Genomic DNA, 18,225 nt, shown 5'->3' on the forward strand with positions numbered 1-18,225 from the left:
TTCTCAATTTCAAACTTTAGCTCCAATCTTTAGTGTAATTTGGAATATAGTTATTTGTAGGGAAAATTATATTTATGGGCTCATAACTTGGTTGAGTTAATGGAAGCAATTCCCAAGAAGCCTATGTTTATTGCATTCATTTGGTATGTTCCTTGAAAAAAAATTTACAACAACAAGAACATTAGTTTAAGCCTCTCCCTTATATCAGGGTGCTGTAGGAGCAATATTTTAATTTCTGTAGCACTTCCAACCCCTTACAGATTAGGCTGTTCTCAATCCTTCAGTCCTGTCCAACTCTACTTGACCCCATGGATCATAACACCTTTTCTATCCTCCACCTTCTCTCAAATTTCTCCAAGTTCATGTTCATTGTATCCATGCTAGTATGCATTGTCTCGTCCTCTGCCACCCCATTTTGCTTGTGTCTTCAGTCTTTCCCAACATCTGTATCTTTTCTAATGAGTCCATCTTCTAATTATGTGCACAAAGTATTCAAGTTTCAGCTTCAGTATTTGTCATTCCATTGAGTACCTTCAATTAATTTCTTCAAGTATTGATTTGATTTCCTTTCTGTCCAAGGCACTCAAAAATTTTCTCTAGCACTACAATTCAAAAGTGTCAATTTTGTGGTGCTAAGCTTGCTTTATGGTCCAACTCTCACAGTCATACATTACTAGTGGAAAAAACATAGCTTTGATTATACAGATCTTTGTTGGCAAGATGATGTTCCTGCTTTTTATTATTGCTGTCCAGATTTGCCATAGCTTTTCTTAGAAGAAACAAATGTCTTTTAACTTCATGGCTGCAGTTACTCTCTGCATTAGTCCTTTTACCCAAGAATATAATATCTGACACTGCTTCAATTTCTTCTCCTTCTATTTGCCAGGAGGTGATGGGACAATATTGGTTTTTTTTACACTTTCTTCTTTTACCACCATCAAGAAACTTGTTAATTTTCTTCACTTTCTACTACCAGAGTGGTATAATCTCCATATCTGAGATTCTTGATATTTCTCCCAGAAATCTTAATTCTAGACTTTGATTCATCTAGTCTGGCATTTTGCATGCTCTACCCTGCATATGTTAAATAAATAAGGTGATACATGGCCTTGTCATCTTCTTTTTTCCAATCTTAAACCACTTAGTTGTTTCATGTTTAGTTCTAACTATTGCTTCTTGACCTGCATACAGATTTCCTTAGGAGACAAGTAAGATAATCTGGTACTCCCATCTCTTTCAGGACTTGCCACATTTTGTTGTGATCCATAGTCAAAGACTTTAGTGTAGCAATGAAGCAGAAATAGATTGTTCCTCTGGAACTCCCTTTCTTTCTCTGTAATACAGTGAATGTTGGCAATTTGATTTCTAGTCCCTTTGCCTCTTTGAAAACAAGCCTATACTTCTGTTAATTTTTGGTTCACATATTGCAGAAGCCTAGCTTGTAGAATATTAAGCATAACCACGTTGGTGTGTGGAATGAGCAAAATCGTTTTGTAATTTGAACATTCTTTGTCATTGCCTTTCTTTAGGATTGGGACTTAAACTGATATATTTTTTTCAATCTAATGGCTTTTGTTGTGTTTTCCAATTTTGGCCTATTAGGTGAAGCACTTTAAAAGCATCATATTTTAGGGGTTTAAATAACTCAGCTGCAATTCCATCACCTCCACTAATCTTGTTGTTAGCAATGCTTCCTAAAGCCCACTTGACTTCATTCTCCAGGATGTGTGGCTCTAGATCAGTGAGACTACACTACCATGGTTATTGATGATATTAAGCTCTTTCTTGCATAATTCTTTTTCTGTATTCTTGACACTTTTAGCTAATCTCTTCTATTTCTGTTTTATCTCTACCACTTTTGTCTTTTTTCATGCCCATTTTTGCATGTAACTTTCACTTATATCTCTCATTTCTTTGAACAGATCTCCTTTTTCCCATTCTATCATTTTCTTCTATTTCTTTGCATTACTCATTTAAGAAAACCTTCTTATCTCTCCTTGCTAGTCTCTATAGCTTTTCTTTTCTCCTTTACCTTTCACTTTCTTTCTTACCTCAGTTTTTTGTAAAGCCTCATCAGACAGCCACTTTTTTCCTTTTTCTTCTTTTTCATTGTTTCATTTGTTCTCTCCTGTATAATACTGTGAACCTTCTGTCCATAGTTCTATCTACTAGATTTAATTCCTTAAATCTATTCATCACCTCCATTTCATATTCAAAAGAGGTATTATTTATTTAGGTTAATTTTTCTTTTAAAAATTATTAAGACATTCCTAGGTTCCAAGGAGTAAGGGTTCATACTGTTGACATCACTTCCTCATTACCTGAGTACAAGGCAGCCAAAAGGACCTGTAGGCACAGGGTTTTAGCCGGTGGATCACAATGGGTAAGGAAGGCCAGAGACTTTAAATCATCTGAATAAACTTAACTGAATATCCTTCTGCTATTATTGAATGACTCACAATTATCTCACTTTGTTAAAATATCAAATTTAAACTGCCTGGGGACTGCCCTGAGTCTGGTCCAGTCCAGAGCATAGAAACAAGTTCAAAGTGCCCATATTGCCCAAAAGTGCAATTCAATTCACTAAACATTTATTAAGCACATACTGTGTGCCAAGCTCTGTTCTAAGTGCTGGGAATATAGGTAAGAAAAGGATAGTCTATCCCTTCAAAAATTTACAATCTGATGAAGGAAGACCACAGAAAAAGGAAGCTGAAAAGGAAGGGCAGGAGCAGAATCTGTGATTATCCAGCAATGGAGCATCTTGTTCCATGGAGTTGAAACCAAACAGAGCTGCAGATAGAAAGAGAAGTGAGTTGAAAGTTAAATTCTTGCCCTCTGTAAAGGAAAGCTTTGAGAGGAATTCAGTGCTCCATACTTTAGACCTCCAATCTGAAAGGACAGGAGGCCAAGGGAGGCTGTTGCTTGTCTGTCTTGCTTTAAGATGACGAAAATGACATCAAGATGTCATGGTCAATGTAAAGTGTGTCCTGGTGTGGTAGATTATACCTGTATGAGCTTGGAAGGCACTACCATAGGTTGGGCACAAATAGTTGGTATGACCATTTGGGAGGGAGATGTCTCTAAATTTGCCTCTTTTTTTTTTTTTTTTGAGCTACCGAGATTCTGCTTTGCTCATAGAGTATTGCATCTTCCTTGATGCAAGCACACCATGTTGAATGAACCTGTGCTAGAACCTTAAGTGTCTCACAGTTGATATCAAAGTTCTTCAGAGACCTTTAGAGTTTCCTTGTATTATTTCTTCTGACCACCATGTCTTGAGAGTTCTCTGTAAAATAGTCTTTTAGATAAATACATGTTTGACATTTGAACAATGTGGTCAGCCCAAAGGAATTCTGTTCTCTGCAGCAGTTTGAATACTTGGCAGTTCAACTTAAGAAAGGACCTCAGTGTCAGATACCTTATCTTGTCAGGTGATCTTTAGAATCTTTCTAAGAAAATTCAAATGGAAGTGATTCAGTTTCCTGGCATGGCACTGGTAGAATGTCCAGGTTTCACAGGTACATGACAATGTCAGCACAATGACTCTGTTGATCTTCAGTTTGGTAAGCAACCTAATACCTCTTCTCTCCCACTTATTCTTTCAGAGCTTTCCAATTGCTGAGCTAGCTCAGGCCATGCATGTACCAACCTCATCATCTATGTATACATATCTGGAAAAAATACCACCAAGGTAAGTGAACTTATCCATAGCATTCAAAATTTCTCTATTTGCTATAACCTATGTATGGATGGTGTGGTGCTGGATGGCGGAGAATCTCCGTTTTTATGGTGTCAGTTATCAGACCAAAATTAGCACAAGTGGTGCAGAATAAAGCTCTACTCTGTTGCATGTCAGCCTCAGAGGCTACATTGAGTACGCAATCATCTGTGAACAAAAGTCATGCACCAACTCTCCCTCCAGTTTAGTCTTGGCTTGTTGCCTTTTCAAGTTAAATAATTTACCAGTTCTTGACCTTGATGACATTTTTGTCCTCATTGAAGGACAATATTACTGAACACATGTTAAAAAATCATGGCAGCAAGCACACAGCCATACTTTACTCCACTGGTGATGGGAAAGTGTGAGAGCATCATCCATTATCCCAAACCTAGGCAAGCATGCTATATGGCATACAATACTGATGAACTTCTTTGGGCAACTAGATTTCACCACAATCTTCCACAGGCCCTCATGACTGGTCATATCAAAAATCCTGTTAGATAAATGAACATTGCATATAGACCTCTGTTCTGCTCCTGGCATTTCTTCTGGAGTTTGGGACAGCAAACATCATATTGACCAGGCCTTAGCCCTTTCTGAAGCCACACTAGCAGTTGGGTAGATGAACATTTTCCAGATGAAGGATGAGCCTATTAAGGAAAACTCAGTGGTTGTCACTGGATAATCTACTTCCTTTTCCTTTATATAGATGGACAGTAGTGGAATCCTTGATTTCCTGAAGAAGACAAGGGCTAAGGGAGGTAAAGTTGTTGAGCATCCCAAGCATGATTTATCAGCTTAATGATGAGATTAGAAGTGATGAAGTTATCCTGAGGGGGGTATTTTGTGTGGAGTTGAAACCAATCACAAACTGAACAGAGGTATAGCTAGAAAGTGGAGATCATTGTTTTAGGGTTTAGATATTATGTAATCCTCATATTCTCTGTAATTTCAAAAATAGTGAAGTCAAAAGGAGGAAAAGGATAGGTAGTTAACTAAATTTAGAACATTTAAAATTTGATTGCAAAGGTCTTTTCTACTCAATTCACTTGAACAAACAATTATTAAGAAACTACTGTGTTTAAGGCATAGGGGGTAAAAAAAAAAAGGTTTCTACTCTCAAGAAGCTTACTTTTTACCACGGGGAAACACTTTGCATACAAATAAGTAAATACAAAATGATTTGAAGAGAAAAACAACACTAAGAACTAGGTAGATGAGAAAAGGCCAAAGAACATATTCTTCATTCAGGAACAGCATAGCTAGGGAATGGAATACTGAATTCAATGAACAAGTTGGAGTTGAGTTTGACTAAAATGTAGAATACACAAAAAAGAGTGATATGAAATATATAGGAAAATATGTGGGATCCAAATTAGAGAGTTTGTTATATGCCAGATTTGTAATTTTGTATTTTATCCCTGAGATAATTAAATAAGGTCTGTTACCTCTGCTATGGATAAAGAATGTGATTGCATTGACTCTGTCACACACTTGGGTGACTGAGTTCACTGCAGTTGGCCAATGATTGGGATCCAGAATTGATTAGGAGTAAAAAAGAAGCAAACTAGATTGCATTTGGGAAATTTTTCAGTGTTTTTAAAAACCCAAAGATGATTATTAACATATAATCACACACATACATAGGAAAGGGAAAGTCTTCTTTTTCCTCATCTATCCATTTGAAATATGATTCTATTTTTTCCTCCTCTTTTTTGCTGTTAGAAGAATAGGCTACACTTGTTTCTAATTTGTAATGATTTGTTCATTCCTCATCCTCTTACAATCTGGCTTTTGATCTGACAGCTTTACTAAAATTGCTCTTGATTGCCACATTCAGCAGGTTTGTATTTTGGTTTTCTGTTTGTTTTGTTTTGTTTTTGCTCATTTCCCATCCTTCTCAACCTTTCTGCATTTGGAAGAATTAGGCAATAATTTCCCAATGAAGATTTCAAGTCAAATGTGTATATTTTTCTCAATGTCATTTCATATCTATTTTTTTTCTCATTACTTTCACTAAAGTGGCTAAAATAACTTACCAACATTAACCTATTCAACTTTACTGTTTTCCTGTAATGGACCATCTAGAAAACTTGACATGAAAAAAGACCAAGGAAACACATAGAATGAAAGAGGTGGAAAAAGTTGACTTGTTGAATGAATACAAGTTCCTAGTGCTACAATTACTCTTATGTATGATCACACAGGTAGACCTGAAAGCTTTTGTTTTTGGAAGCATTTAAGATGAAGGCTATAAAAGAAAAGAGTGCACAATGTTGCTTTAGGCCTAAAAATTTGCCCCAGTGCTGGGAATTTAAAGGGCTGCTGAAATTTTATTGTATTTATCTAAGAAAGGAAACAGGATACTAGACCAGTGGGTAGTGTGTGTGTGTGTGTGTGTGTGTGTGTGTGTGTGTGTGTGTGTAGGAGTAGGGGAGGAGAAGGAGGTTTTGGTGAAGCAGAGGCAAGAATTCGTGTTGTGGAACAATGTAGATCTGTGGCTGGTTTATCTTGGAACAGGATAGTGAGAGTAGAGGCAGGAGCAGACTCCCAATGAGGGAGCCGTTTTATTATACTATGGGATTCCTCAAACAAAGGCCAAGGGAAGCCTGCCCAAGCTCTTCCTCTACCTGGGTATGGGCAAAGAGGCTCAACCCTGGCCCAGCAAGCCAGTCCTCCTTCAGCAAGTTCTTTCAACAAGCCGATCCCCTCACTATTGATAGTTTTAACCCAAGGGCTATTCCACATTTCACTTTACCTACTAAGGAGAGGAGACAGCCCAAGGATCAGTGGGAGGCTAAGAATGGCTTCTCCATCTATCAATAATAGGTTTTTTGGAAAAGAAGAGTGGGTCTCAGGTAAGGGAAAGGGTAGGAAAGGGAAGGAGGCAAAAAAATATCTACCACTAATTAAGGTCTATGACTTTCTATAATATCTATTCCTCTTAGATTTAGAGGACCTTTAATTTCTCTGAAATTTTGCCATGACCTAATTTTTTTTTTCTAAGAATGGGAAAGGGGGAGGGTGAAGAAGCCAGGTTAGTTTTCTGTACAGTTGGTGAAGGAAGAATGGGGACACTTGAGGAATTCATACCCTTGCTTGAGCTAAACTGCCCTGGAGTTGGGGGTAAAATGGGTCCCTAGGGCTAGAAATACTAGGCCATCTTTTGGTGTGGTTTGCCCTAGGAAAGGGAGAGTAGGAGGTTGCTTCAATGGAAGCAAGCAAAAGGGGTATTTTAGTTCCTAACTCCTTGCTAGAGGTCCACTGATATTTCTTCAAACCTCTTCCTCCTTTATCTCCTGACTTTTTTCCCCTTCAAAGTTTTACCCTTCCATGATTTTTAAACTTTCCCGAGGCAGAGGAGGGAGAATGAACTTGGAGGCCAGGGTCAATCTGGAAAGACCAAAGGGTTCCCTTTCTTGTTTCCTTGCCTCTCTTGAGTCATGAGACAGTTCTAAGCTCTGAAACAGGCATCTCATCCTTCTGCTCTAGTCACTAAAGACTTTGTCAGTATGAAACCTAATGGACTTTTCTCAATATTCATCATTAATAAGAGCCTGTACTAGAGTGGTTGTAGGATCAGAGGAGAGAAGGGGCCTGAGACTGAATATGTTAGACAGAGTAGATATGTTACAAAAGTATAAATGACAGGAGTTAACGAACGGATATGTGTACGGTGAGTGAGTGAGAGTGAAGAGTTGAGGATGATTACTAGGTTGAGAGATTAGGTGACTGTGAAGATAGTGGTAGCTTTGCAAAATAATAGGAAAAAAATAAGAGGAAGGGAAAGGATGATGATTTAAGTTTTAGAAATTTTGAGTTTAAGATTATTATATAATATCCAGCTCACAATGTTCACTAGGCAATCGGAATTTTGAGGCTGGAAGCTAGGAGAGAGGTTAGGGCTAGGAAAGTAGAACTCAGAATCATCAGCATAGAAATGATAACTCAAATTCATGGAAGCTTATGAGATCACCAAGTAAAATAGAATAGAAGAGAAAAAGGGAGCCAGAACAGATCTTTGGGAGACCCTTACACTTAAAAGGTATGACCTGGATATAGAGCCAACAAAAAAGAGTGAGGACTGGTTTGACAGGTAGGAGAAAGAAGAGAATGGAGTGGTGTCACAAAAACCTAGAAAGAAGAGAGTATCATGGAGAACAATGTGATTGACAATATAAAAGGCCAATGACAGGTCAAGTAAAAAACTTGAAAAAAGGTCATTAGATATTATTAGATTTGGCTTCCCTTCAGTGCTACCACCTTCTTGCTAAGATTATCACCCATCTACTCGATGTCTGTACCTTGTTTGTACGTAGTTGCTCCATATTGTCTCCTTCATTTGAATGTGAGCTACTTGATTAGCTGCTTAAATTGTTCTTAAAACAATATTGCAGTTATTGTCTACAACATTCTCTTTGTTCTAATCATTTGTTCTTCATTATTTCATGTGTCTACCCATGTTGTTCTAAGGCCATCAAGCTCATCATTTCTTGTAACATAGTAGTATTTAATCATAATCATATGTATTTGAAAGCAAGGACCATGCATTTTTCTTTCTTATTTCCCCAAAACTCAGCACCGTGCTTGAATTACAGTATTTAATAGATTCTTTTTGACAGAATAAGGGATTCCAAAAATGAATTAACTTAGCAGAAAGAGTGCTGAACTGAGAGCCAAAGACCTGGGTTCTAGCTTTTTTTCATTTTTTTTAATTTGACGAAGTCTTCTCTAAGCTTCCTTCCAGTTCTAATAGCATTTGTAGTATCATGCTTGGGCTCCATTTGATTCTATCTCAAGTCGGCCTTGTAGTCAGTAACAGTTGAATGAACTATCTTCCGTGACCTAAGGCATAACATTGATCCTCTCAGGTATCTTCAGTGTCAAGGCCTATTTCAGCATCTATCTGTTTGTTTCTAAAGTTTATAGGGCATTTGTTTGCCCAATCCACACAACTAACCTCTCAGAAATCAAGTTACTTAGGGAATGAATGTCAAGAATCAGCTATTAAGAATAAATAATTTATAATACATAGTTACTGAATATCCTGATTGGGGAAAGCAGGCAACCTTCCCATCCATCATTGTGTGATATAAAGGGGCTTCTCCCCAATTAAACAGTGTCTACCCCATCCTAAATAGAGGGTGTTGCCCTGACACTTGCCCTAGGACTTTGCATTCCAGGTACAAAAATTCCCATTAGCACCTTAATGAAAACATTTAAAATAATGACATACCAAAATTTCACCAGTACTGAAAACAACAGGCAAATGAATTGTGTTAATATTTTGACCTACGTACTGATTTTGTGAATATTTTGCAAATTCATCTTTAGAAGAGAGATTGTCTTTTTCTGCTTTAAAGTAAGTTAGAATACCAAGGGTTTGGGGACCAATTACCTAGTCTCAAGAGACCAGCAAGGTTAATGACTTCCACTCCAGAGGGAAAAAGGTTAATCTAAGGGTTGATTCTCTGAAATGTTTCAACCGGTTATAAAGGACTCTAGTAAAATATTTATGAAACACTTTCATAATAAGGTGTAGAGTGTGTGTGTGTGTGTGTGTGTGTGTGTGTGTGTGTGTGTCTGGAAGCAGATAATTATATGGTCCTAAATAGCTTAAGATTTGTGTGCATACATTAACGACCTATTGTGCCAGGCATGTTGCTATTAATCTGCTTGCATTGTTGATTTTAAACTATCCTGTTTAATGAGGCAAATGGCTGGCAATATTGATTTTGTTAATGTCTGTTTTAGGGAAACCTTTCAGACCACTGATGCCGCTTCATATAAATCTTACTTTCAATCTTTTTCTTCTTGCAGCAGCACATCCATCGTGGCAATGACATAAGAAACCCTACATCTATCCTGTACTTGTGATAGCCTCATCAAATCTGATTTTGCCAGTCATACCTCATTTTTTTTCTATTCTACAATTCAAGAACTTGCATATTGCAATTTTTTATGATAATACTGATGCTGATCTTCAGTGTCACAGAGAGAGGAATATAGCTATGTTTGGTTTTGTTATTATTTTTCCCATTAATTTTTTGCCTATGTAATTTAAAGTTGAAACTTTTTTGCCTTAGGGGACTGAATTCATTTGATACTAGCTTGTTTGTCATTGAGACAACATACAGAATTTTCCCCCTGCAATGGTAGTTATTTTTAAAACATTTTCTTCACTTTTCAAATTGTTAAAAACCTAGTCATCATAAAACTTTTTCTTTTATAATGTAACTACTATGAAATATATTTCATCAGGATTTATCACCAGGCCTCTTGAAACACAATGCCTATGGAACTTCTTTGAGCCCTGGAACATTCTATTTATGTGATCTTTATTTATTTATTTATTTTTCTGAGGGAGCATGATGATAGTCATCTGGGAAATTCTTGCCTGGCTAATTTCCCACATGTTTCCTATCGAGGCTAATGTTGCTCTTGATTAGAAGACCTTCCTTTGTTGCATTCAACCTATTGAATTACTGCAGCAAAACTATATTGCTATGTATATGTATATACAATCACTTGTGTATGTATACGCATATTCTTATGTATTTATATATAAATTTAGTGTCTTAAGAGTAAAGGGATTGGTGGAAAGGAAAGGGACTTAAGGATCATAAGAGGAGGAAGTCACAATGGACAGGTTGCCAGAACTTTTAAGTACCACAGTAAAAATGTCAGAGGTAATGCAATTGAGAGGTACAGGGACTGTTGACTCCTGCATTTCCCACCCCTCACCCCCACTGACTATAATCAACAGTTGGACATTTGTCTAATTCTCTGGCCTTTTCAGGAATGAACTGCATTGAGAGATCTGCTTTTGGCCCAGGACTACGTAAATTTAACCATACTACACCCTCGTCCACACATTAATTCTTAGAGAACTGGCATTCTTACCTTTAAATCTTGTTCACTTGCTGCAATTACTTTGATAATGGATTTTGTCTCCAGTTAAATAGAAATTCATTTTTATGGCATTATTGCATTCCAAATGAGTCTTTACTTTAAATAATTACACCACACTATAAGAAATGACAAAAGGTAACTTCTGGACAAATAATGTTGGATAGCTATAAACTTATATTAAAGCTTTCTGTATATCTCTATCTCTGTCTCTGTTTCTCTGTCTCTGTTTCTCTCTGTCACTCTCTCTTCAACTATATCTCTCTATACAAAAAAGATGTCATACACACACACACACACACACACACACACACCCTACACAAAAAAGAGACAATGTGGTTTAGCAGATTAAGGGCTATCCTCAAATACATATAAGTACATATGCACATATTTGTATATACATGTGTATATGCACATACATATCCATATGAAAAATAGTACCACAGAGTAAACACGGATATCAGGAAGACTATATATTAAAGCTCAACTAAAGCTCATCACTTTTACTTATAGGATTAACTCAGCCCTGTGGTCATATTTTTATTTACTGTACTGTATAGAAAATGGTAAAATGTCTCTCTGTCTTTCCTTCACCTCCTACTTGACATATACTATAATAGATCAAAGACAACAAATTCATTGGGTGGGTGGAGTAACCAACCCATTAGAAGGTATTCTGATAGTAGAAAGGAACAAAATCTGATAGCCTGATAGTGAGAGAGGAGACTAATCAATTATAAAAACAAAGAAACTGAAATTCTGGAAGAACTGGAAGTATGAGGTCATTCACGCTAGAGACCAAGAGCCTTAAACACTTCAATATCTCTGAGAAAAATTATATTATGCCATAGAACAATGATTAGTATCCACAGTGATGAATCTGAGCTATCAACGTAAGTTTGAATTATACTGACAGTATTCTGTTTAAGAAGGCAAGGATTTCTATAGTGCCTTTGATCACCATCATTTATTTTCTACCTAGTATGTTTAGACATTATATTAGGTGCTAGGAGATAGAAAAAGTTATAAGAAACAATGGTGATCATTGAAGAATTTACAATTTAGTTGGGGGGAAAGGTTGTAAACAACATAGTATGTGCTAAGGGCCAAATTAGGGAGTGGAGATCCAGGGTGGAAAATAATAGAATGAAAAGGGAGTTCAAAGAAAGGAAATATCAGCCAGGGTGGGGGGAAAAGAAGCTTTATGGAAAAAGAGAACAAAGGCCTTAAAATAATTCTTTCCTGAATTATTAAAAAATAAATAGAAGTACTTAAGCATGTAAGTTTCAATTTAGAACATTCACGAAAGTAGAAACCTTCATTCTTTTCTAAAGCGTTTGTGTGTGTGTGTGTGTGTGTGTGTGTGTATGTGTGTGTGTGTCCTTTCTAGAAGTATCACAGCCTTAGTAACAGGCAGACAGTTGATAAAGAGTTTCCCAGAAGGATAATGAAGAAGGATACATATAGTTTAGGGGCTGAATATTAACCTCTTCCTAATGCTCAGAGTGACTGTTTCTTTGACAAATAAAACTGTTTAGTGGTATGTTTGTTTATAGCCCTCTGATTCCAAGTACCATTAATTTTCTTCAAACTCATTATCCAGGGATAGTATTATATATATCTTAAGGAACTAATTTTATATTTTTGGGTGATTGTAAGTCATGTATTCATAATATGAAGATTGTTTTATAATGTTTGACTCTAGTAATTTAATGGGAACTAAATTAGCCTAGTTAACGAAATTAGTCTTTTACAGAACAACACTATTGCTGCTGTCACTGCTGCAGCTGCAGCTGCTGCTAATGATGGTGATGATGATAATGATGATAATGATCATGATTATGCTGCTGCTGATGATGATCATGATTATAATCATGATGACGATCATGGTAGTGATAATGATAATAGGTCAATTTTATACAGTACATTTAACTCTACTATGAATTGTACTACAAAAAAGCCACAAAGTACAATTTGAGGAAACTGAGGCTCAGAGAATTAAAGTCAGTTGCCTAAGAACAAAATTAAAATACATGCACATACAAATACAAAACATACACAGAGACATATACAAGTTTTCTGTCTCTGTGTCACATATACTTTTCTCCTCTGTCAGACTACAACTTTTTATTTTTTAATTTATTTTTTATTAATTACTCTATGGAGTTTTGTATACAAGCATATACAATATATTTAGATTTAGAGAAACCAAGTTTCAAAGTTGTTAATGAACAATGCTTTATTTATAGAGAATCAACTATATCTAAAATATATAATTTAAGTAAAGAATGTAATCAGATTATCAACTGACATTGATTGGAGAATATTTGCCCTAATAAGATTTTTATAAAGTGATCATGGATTCTCCTCCTGGTTCCAGGGCTGGTGTGGATTTTCCAAAAGAGATAACCTTTTAAGGAGTCCTGATGCTTACAGAGCATATAAAAATTGCTTTTATTTGACAGAAATTATCTCTTAATTTTCAAAGTGAATTTCATATTAAAACCTGTAACCAGGTAACTGTTGCAGTACTTATATAATGGACATATCTACATGTTGTTTTTTTTTTAAATAATAAAAGGAATAAAATAATTCTCTGTTTTTTTTTCATGGTGCATAACCACTCTTATATGAAGTACTTAGCAATGTGATATTCATATTCAACTGAATTGAGTTAATGTGGCACAATGGTAAAAAAATCAGCTTTGAAATATAAAGACCTGTGTTCAAATCCCATCTCTGAATTTGACTACACATGTGACCTTGGTTAAATGACTTCATTGGACATAATTTTTTCCCACTATGAAATGAGAGGATTGTACTAGTTGTGATCTATGTTGCTAGGATAACAAATTTATTTTAAAGACTTAAAATGCACAGAGCGCTGTCTCTAAGGAGATATGGCAAACACGAATACAAATGATATATTACAAGTACATTTGAAAGATGGAAATCAAAGTGCTATGAGAGGGCTTCAGGGGGAAAAGTCATGAACAACTTGGTTGAACTAGGAAGGCTTTACATAGAGGCTTTGTGGCAGAATAGATATAGCCCTGGCATTGAAAACAGGAAGTTCTGTGTGCAACACTCAGATTGTAAGCTTGAGATTCTGTTAGAACACACATGATACACTATAGGTAGTTAGCTATGCAGGTCTGGGTGTTAGAAGGAAATAACATGGCAATAAATAAAATACATTTAAATTTCCAGAGCAATTTAGAAATAGTAACATATAAAATTTCTCTTTACTGCTATAATATAGCTAGAATTAAAACACTTGTTTTGAAGGTCATGGAAATTCTATTCCTGAACTTTTTACACAATTTAACAGAGTAATAATATAGAAGAATTTCATTATTACTCCATTATATGTAACTTAATGTACCTTAAAATTACAAATCTAAGAAGATTTTACAAAGCATAATCATTCCCTAAAATGTTAAACCTCATAATTCAAATTTGTAGCCTGTATCTAATACACATCCAGACAAACTCACCTTTTAAAGGATCTAGAGATTGGAGGTAGTTACCTTCTTCCAACAATTGTTATTTGAAGACTTTTCCTTGACAATTAAAATTGTTACAGTCTAGAAGATCTATTTAGAGTGAAATGTGTACTGTACAGTAAGTGCAGTGATTTAAAATGGTATACTTACTCTTGGCCTATACCCCTAAAATACAGTTTAATCTACAAGTGATCAATCAACAAACTTTCACTAGGGCCTATGTGCCAGGAGGTGCTTTGCTGTATATGTCCACTGATTTATAGCTATTAACAAGGAGTAAATTAATACATTATTTCACGTAAGTTTTGAGCAGCAAATAAAAAAAAAGAAAGCAAAAAAAAAAAAAGAAACAGGAATTAGTAGTCTGATGAAAAAAAGCTCATTTGAAAAATATTTGTGGCCAAGTAAGTGAAATGTCACTGCCAGGAAGACTATTTATATGGAGAATAATATTAAATTACTCTAAGGCCAGGGAGGATGTCAAGTCCAAAGACTGTGATTTAGACACAATTAGCATTTAGGCAAGTTGTGTGTTGTGTCAAAGAGATCAGCATAAGTAAGAGCAAGCAATATAATTAAAAGGAGCAAATCATGTTCATACTTTGAGATATCTGTATGATTATGGTAATGTAAGTATTGGGCTAGGGGAACAGAAGAGAATATGCATTTATTTTGTGACTACAATGTGCCAGGTATATGTTAAGCACTTTGCAAATGTTATCTCATTTTATCCTCACAACAATGCTGGGAGATCAGTGTACGTAATAGTAGTTATAAATAGTAGTGGAAATGTAGTAGAACCACCTGATCCTTGGACTGAGGCTGTTTTCCATGGTGAATATGAGCATTCAAGGTCATGCAGGAGTATGCCTTCAGAAAGAAAAGAAGTAAATTTCTCAAGTCCCAGTAGCTCTAGAAGCAGATGGATTAGACCTTTTAGGAAGTTCTAAGAATCTTCCTCATACCTAAAGGTATAAATTCTTGTGGAAGCCTCATTGGAAATTTCATCTCTCCTTAGATTATATGTTTAATTCCTCCCTTATCTGCTCAGTAATTTTCCACTCATTGGAAATTTCATCTCTCCTTAGATTATATGTTTAATTCCTCCCTTATCTGCTCAGTAATTTTCCAATGTTGGTGTTTGGCCAAGTCTTTTAAAAGACTATTTAGACTTTTCAAACATAATTAACTCAAAATGGAGTGATAGTAATGAAGCTTAAACATCATAACTGGCTTAATCAGGAACTAGTACAGCGATCAAAGCATAAAGATATGTATGGTTTTAATTTTATTTTTTATTTTAAAGGGGGTTGTAAGGACAGCACCTGATTTACTGCTCTAGTGTTTAGGTTATCTTTTTGTGTGTGTATTAGTCAAAGCATGGTATTTCCATACAGATATCTAAAACGTAGAGGAGAACTATGATGAAATTAAAATAAATCTGTCTGAAAGGATTCCTCAGAGAATCCTTCAGAGCTAAAAAAAATGAGCTATATAACAAATTGTGTCTTCCAAAATCTTATTTAATATTTTTTTTCCTAGTTGCAAGCAAAAACAATTTTAACATTCTTTTTTTTTTAAATTTTGAGTTCAAAATTCTCTACATCCCTTCCTTTCTCCCCTCCCCTCCCTTATTAGGAAGGCAATCAATTTCACATAGAGTATGTATGTAAAACACGTAAAATGCATTTCTAAGTCATTCTGTGAAAGAAAACAGACAAAAAAACCCAAGAAAAACAAAGAAAAAGTATCTTTGATCTGCATTCATGCTCTATTAGTTCTTTCTCTAGAGATGGACAGCACCTTTCATAAGTTCTACAGAATTGTCTTAGATCATTGTATTGCTGAGAATAGCTAAGTTATTTATAGTAGATCATCATATGATATTACTCTTACTGTGTAAAATATTTTCTTAGTTCTGCTCATTTCATTTTGCATCAGTTCATATGTGTTTCCACATTTTTCTGAGAGCATCCTGCTTATCATTTCTTAAAAGCGCAATAGTATTCCATCACATTCATATACACAAACTTGTTCAGCCATTCCCCAGTTTATGGACATCCCTCAATTTTCAATTCTTTGCCACCACTAAAAGAGCTGCTTTAAATATTTTTGTACAGATAGATTCTTTTTCCTGTTTTTTTTTTATTTCTTTTGGGTGCAGACCTAATAGTAGTATTGCTTGGTCAAAGGGTTTCCTGATTTTATAGCCCTCTGGGCACAGCTCCAAATTGTTCTTGAGAATGGTTGAATCAGAATGGTACACAACTTCACGAATAGTACATCAGTGTTTTAATTTTCTCACATCCCCTTCAATACTTGTCACCTTCCCCCTCTGTCACAATGGCCAATCTGACAGTATACAGTAGTAGCCCACACTAATTTTAATTTGAATCTCTCTCATCAATGGTGATTTAGAGCATTTTCCCATATGACTACTTTTAGAACTGCCTGTTTATATCCCTTGACCATTTATCAACTGAGGAAGATATATTATACGTCTTAAGAGCTGCTGTATTGAGCATATGTCAAAATAAAATGGGCCAGTTTTGTCAGTAGGAAAAAAAAAACACTAGAAAAACCTGTATCCATGGAATAGTAAGAAATCAATTATAAATTACAGTGAAACATCAAATCTATGAGGTTGTAAGGGTTGAGGCAATGCTTAAGGGCTGCTACATAATTCCAAGTATAGGTGCTACAGAACATTGTGTCCTTCTTGACCTATCACAGCAGGTTTTGCCACCAGAATTCTCAATGTTGAGCTACAAGTAATTGAAGTAACACTTGTACCTGGGTATAGTAACAGCTTCTAATGAGGCTGGAAAAGTTTGTTGCTGGTTGAGAAAATATACATGTAAGTACATATTCTTCAGGCTTAACATTAATACTGATGTCCTTTGAGTACCAAATTATGATAGAAATCACCAGCTAAGTAAATAGAGAAAATAAATTTTAATTCAGATTTTTACTACTAATCCCATCTACATATGTATTCAAAGTTTTTTTTTGTTTTGTTTTTTGTTTTCAGTTAGATGTGACTTTATTATTTTAGTACAGAAACCACAATTTATGCAACCAGAGCAGAGGCTGTAGATGATTCATATTTCCAATTGGGTGGGAGCACTCTCTTGGTCTTGTAGTACAGAGCCAGCCGGTGAATTCGGCTCTCGTTCAGAATCAGACAGAATTTAGAATCCTTGTCCTTTCTGTTTCTCTCAAGATGCTTTCGAACAGCAACAGCTTTCTTGATCAAGTGATAAAGATCTTCAGGAAAATCAGGGGCAAGTCCCTTGGACTTTAGAATTCTCAAAATTTTGCTGCCTGTTACAAAGCGTACTTGTGCCATGCCGTGAGAATCCCTCAGGATCACACCAATCTGGGAGGGCGTCAAGCCCTTCTTGGCCAGCTTGTAGATCTGCTCCTTCACGTCGTCCAAGGTGAGCTTCAGTCACATGGGCACGCTGCGGCGGTATGCCAGAGACGACTGGGACAGGCCCTTCCCGGGAGCGTGCATGCGACCCATGATGGCCACGATCAGGCAGCAAAAGAGCTCAAAGTTTTTTCAATTACAATTTGCCAGCTTCTAAAAAGCAGACACTGCATGTTTGTATCAAATAAACTTATGGGTCCTTAACATAAATATGAGACACTTTGGTGGATAAGAACTTTTAGGGAGGCATCTTGCTCTACTGAATCATTTTTTTGCCCCCAAATCCACAAAAGTAAAAGTAGTATAATCTTCAGTTTTCTACAAATCTTAGAGAATTGTGTGACTCAATTTATATCCTGTTGTACATTATTATGGAACTCTATTCTTTTTTCATATTTTCATGAAAGAAACCTTTTACTTTCAAAAATTTTACAGAGAAAGTCAAAAGAGGTTCATAATTGTTTATGTTCTTTGGATCACATATTTCCATTGACATTGTCCATAATCACCAGCCATTCAGTATCTTCTCCCCTTTGCTGCATAACAAGAGAGGTACTATGTAACAAGAAGGTGATCCAACACTGCCACCAAAATTATGACATGTCCAGTGTGGATTTCTTCTGTGTATACTTAGTTTGGTCTAGTGGATTTTT

At 35.8% G+C, this 18,225-nt stretch overlaps 1 pseudogene; it reads right to left on the reverse strand.

Annotated features, from left to right (window-relative positions):
• Positions 1–17,157: 17,157 nt before the first annotated feature.
• LOC110223572 (small ribosomal subunit protein uS15 pseudogene) lies at positions 17,158–17,676 on the reverse strand (annotated as a pseudogene).
• Between the last annotated feature and the right edge of the window lie 549 nt (positions 17,677–18,225).

Source organism: Phascolarctos cinereus, unplaced genomic scaffold (assembly GCF_003287225.1).
Source record: "Phascolarctos cinereus isolate Bilbo 61053 unplaced genomic scaffold, phaCin_HiC Scaffold_7;HRSCAF=346, whole genome shotgun sequence".
Taxonomy (NCBI): Eukaryota; Metazoa; Chordata; class Mammalia; order Diprotodontia; family Phascolarctidae; genus Phascolarctos; species Phascolarctos cinereus.